Source organism: Palaemon carinicauda, chromosome 13 (genome assembly GCF_036898095.1).
Source record: "Palaemon carinicauda isolate YSFRI2023 chromosome 13, ASM3689809v2, whole genome shotgun sequence".
Taxonomy (NCBI): Eukaryota; Metazoa; Arthropoda; class Malacostraca; order Decapoda; family Palaemonidae; genus Palaemon; species Palaemon carinicauda.
In genome coordinates this window covers 88,889,938-88,894,937 of record NC_090737.1, presented here as the reverse complement: position 1 = coordinate 88,894,937, position 5,000 = coordinate 88,889,938, and positions in this window count along the sequence as shown.

Genomic DNA, 5,000 nt, shown 5'->3' with positions numbered 1-5,000 from the left:
ATATATATACAAGATCTTTTCAATGAGGATGGATATCATAAAAATATATCTGTAACTCAAGAGTAAGTCTAGTAGTGACAAGCCTCTTCATTACAAAAGGGGAGATTTATATAAATTTGCTCATAAATAGGATTTATAGGATATCATCCTACACTTCGCTGATTAGTCCGACCAAGAACACATCCCCGAAGGCCACGGCTGGAAATGTTACAGCTCCCAGGAGATACATTCACGGCAAGATTATGATAAGCCTGTGGATCTCATTTTGTGATGTGATAATGCCTGAATCCTTCTCATCGTCTTAATATGAAAGTGCTTTGTTTCACTCGGTTTTTAACATAAGGTTATTTTTTTCCCATTTATTATGTCCATACATTTGACTTGCGAATCAGGTTTAGTACCATAATTCTAACCCCCTCCCCCCACCAAAAAAAAAAAAAAAAATTGAAAAAATAAAATTAAAAGGCGCCATCCTAATCTTTGCTGCCTCTTTCCAATCAATTAATACCCTCTAATTCATTCCTTTATCTTTTGAAAACTCTATTCTGTTTTTGTGTAGGGGCGGTGTTTCTTTTCTGTTGTATGTGACGTTTTTATAATCGAATATGTCATCAAAATTTTCTGCTTATTTATAGATTTTTTTTACGCCTAGACTTTTTTAATTTTTCATATATAACCACGAATATATTTTTTGTACATTCACAATAATCTTTGGTACTATATATATTTGTCTAAGTTTATGCTATGACGATACTTGGCCATTTTTTTCAATCATAATTGCTTATATTTTATTTGATCATCTACATTTTTAATTCGTAAATAAATGATATTATTCTAGGTAATTTCCCCTTTCAATCGATCCAGTAGACCTTCCACCAAATAATCATTTTATTAAACATTTGTTTTAACATTTTTCATAATGAGTAACGTACCATCACATACACATATACATAAACACACACACACACACACACACACACACATATATATATATATATATATATATATATATATATATATATATATATATATATATATATATATATATATATATATATATATATATATATATATATATATGTGTGTGTGTGTGTGTGTGTGTGTGTGTGTGAATGTATGTTCGACTGTGTATGTGTGTGTGTTTAATCGTGCGTGGTTGTGTATATGCAAGTGTTTTTTTTTTTTACTCTCCTTGAATCCTTTGGTAATGTTCCAAAGTTTCACCTTAACTTTTCTCACAAGTTTGTTGTGTACGTTTTTGTTTTCAACTTCGAAGAGGAACTTCTCCATACCTCATACATTCATCATAGAATTAAACTCTTAATATTAAATCAAGATTTTCACCACTTTCTAAATTGTAATATTATACAAAATGTGCAAGATTTTCTTTTACTTGAAAAAATTATGTAAGTCACTGTTTTCATCAAAATTATGGTACATGACTGCATGTAAGATATTGCTTTCTATATCTAAATTTATCGTTAAACAAAAACCCAAATCCTTTTTCTAGAGAGAGAGAGAGAGAGAGAGAGAGAGAGAGAGAGAGAGAGAGAGAGAGAGAGAGAGAGAGAGAGAGAGGGAGAGAGAGAGAGGAAAAAAAATATATTTTCCTCTGGTAGTTTTAAAAAAAAAAACATTCGCAAAGCTACCTTCATTATTTTAAAGACGAGCAAAGTCTCCACCCATTGATATGAAGACAAAAGAAACGCATCGAAAAACGCCATCCACATTGCGTAACTGCTCACGCATTTGATTTTGAGATACGTAAGTATATTCTGGTTCTTCGTTCATTGTGGAATTAGTCTTTTTTCATAAATTGAAAAATACATTTTTTCTCTGAGTAGTAGCGTATCTGAATAATGTGGTGAAAAGTAATAATGTGGAAATATAATGAATAAATTAAACTACAATCCTTATAGTAGGCCCGTTCGTAAAATATAAGAAACCTTGTAAAGTAGATCTCAAATATTTTCACTGATGGTTAATAGCCTTTTTTTTTTTTGCTTCTTGCTCTATGGTATTAGTAAACACATTATATCATTTATAGTCTACCTATTCTACATTGCTTTGAAATATCCTGCATGGATGCGGTGAGTACACGTAGATGATCTCATTGCCTCTTTTTTTGACATGCTAACCTTTTTTTTTTTTTTATAGATGTTTAGTAGGAGTTATTCTATCATCTTGTATTTCTATTCTTCAATTCATGCCTAAATGGTTTTATGTCACGCTTGTCTTTTCATTTCCTATATCTTTCTTTAATACTTTATTATGGATAAAGAATTCTTTTCTGTTTTTTACCTACAATTTTCCAGGTTTGAGCTAATTATATTACATGACTTGCACAACTTATTTTCTTGAACTTTTGGAGCAAATATTTTTCTCATGTTCTGAGAGATAAAACAGAAACATGAAAATTATATTTGAAAGAGACCTACCATTCAGCTTACATACCAGTTATTATCCTTATATATATTTAAAAAACAGTGAAAAAATTTTACCTGATTAAATTTTTAGTTGATAATAATTTGGAATAGTAGCAAGTTACATTGATTACTTACGAGCAACTATTTCTCTTATTTAAGTTCTGGTTTAGAGCTTATATACCAGTTATATTACAGTCAACGCTGAGCAAATTTAAAATGTTCAGACTTCAGCCTATCAGATTCCTACATAATGGATTTCCTACTTCAATTTGGTCCTTTCGCTACTTTTTTATATATATTTTTCTATGATTTTGCAATGATTCATATCATTAGAAGTTTTAATTCCAGAAGTACGTCAATATCAAACAACGGTAAAGTCTTCATCTTTCTTCTTTAAAATAAAAATGACAGAGAAAAATAAGGGTAGTTGAACACCTACACCTCAACCAAAAATACCTAACATGGGGAAATTACTGATTTTATCCGATCTTATTGACGAAATTCAAGATAACCTTTATTACAATATTGGTATTCCTATTATCTTCCATATCTTGACTTATAATTACTATACATAACTAGTCTTCAAAAGGAAATGTAGGTTTTAAGGAAAAATTATAATGAATCATAAAAGAAACATTCAAAATATATTTTAATGGTATATTGAATAATACACAAAATATTCAGGCAAAACGTATACATTATATGACCTTTTGATAGCCTTATAAGTTTTAAACTAACATATGTATTCTCAATCACACATAATTATTATTTAATTCTTAGTCACATTTTTATCATATTCTTCGTTTTAAACTAACAATTTTATAATTTTAAACCATAAATTAACTCCTGAGGACAGACTAAACCACTTCAAACCACCACATGCTCTGAAATGTAATGCAATAGAAGCCCAAAAAAATCCCTTGCAACATCACGATGAAATACAAAGTATATTAGGTCAAGACCAAATTAGACAGAGGAATAAGCATTTATCAAATATAGACTTACTCGCTTTGTGACTCTTGCACACGTTGTTCTTGATCTTCTCTTTTCCTGTGATCAGATTGAATCCGTAATCTTCCTTTTTACTTGTGCCTCAAGACATCTGACGTGATATCCCTCTGTCATGGCCATCACATCCATCTTAAGCTGTGTACAGATATGTGAACTAAGGGCGCATTATTTGATAGTGGATGGTGGAAGAGTGATTACTATTATGTCACCAGATCCATGACCATAATATATGAATGTAATTCTAGGTACTGATCTGATGAGATTAAATTCCTTAGTCCAAGAAGTACCTTACTATATGATTGCTATCCTTGAACTATGTCAGTATTTACTTAATCTAGTAAATGTCCCATCATCTGCAAGTAAAACAGGTGGTGTCATACATAACTAAAATGTCCTGCAGTAAGGAAATATGACATCATCTGTTTAGTAGGAAAAATATTGGGTGACCAGTCACCTACTCTTTTAGCACAAATACACATCATTGGGATAAACTAAACTTCCTGGACACTCCATCAAATGCAGCTACTATTATTTCTTCAAGCTGATAAAGGGACCGTCCGCCATGTCCGCCATTTTTTTTTCTAATGATACAAAATATACCATTTCTATATACGTTTTATACATATATGATACCTTCATCATATAAAAAATTTCAAGTCATTTGATCAAAAACTCTTTGATTTATTAGCCAAAATCATGATTTAAAAATATTTAGCTACATTTTCCCCACTAATACAACACCAATTGTATTGAATCTAATACCATCAAAACTACTTTATAAACCGAACAATTCTGTCAACCGGAATTTTGATTTTACTTTTTTTTATTAATTTTTATTTATTTTTTCTTCGTTTAGGCGCAAAATAATCGTGAAAAAGAAAGAAAAAAAAATTAAAATTCTGCTTGACAGAAGTATGGAATTTTTATTCTAAGAGGAATTTTTATTCTGGCTTTTTAATTATATTTTTCTATCTAATATCGAACCACAAATAAGTGAGAAAAAATGCACCATAGTGTGAAAAGGTATATTTTTGATTTAAGAGCTCCTAAAGATTTGCACCTTTCGCTTCTTTTCTTAAAGAAATCAAGATAATATTACTTTGATAACTTTTATTGTTTATTTCTACATAAAAGCACCATAAACTAGGTATTTGAATTATCAGTTTACTATTCCTCTGTTACGAGTTGCCAGTATTTTAGTTAGCAGGTTTCAGCTTTTTTCCCTCTCTTCTTGGTTCTTTTTTCTTGTTCTTCCTTTACTTTTTTGTTCGTTCTATCACTTTATGTAACATTGGCATTTCTATGAAGTTTCATAGGACCTTGTGAAAGCACAATCTACATACGACCCTCAAGTAAACAAACATGCATTATAACTTCTATACGTCTTTGGAAACTGGCTAATGTTCTGGTAGCTGGTAGTATACTTTTACCTACCCTCTACCAATACCTTTCATTTCTGCCAGAAGTACGAGATTTCAAAACATAAAAGAGAGAGAGAGAGAGGAGAGAGAGAGGAGAGAGAGAGAGAGAGGAGAGAGAGAGAGAGAGAGAGAGAGAGAGAGA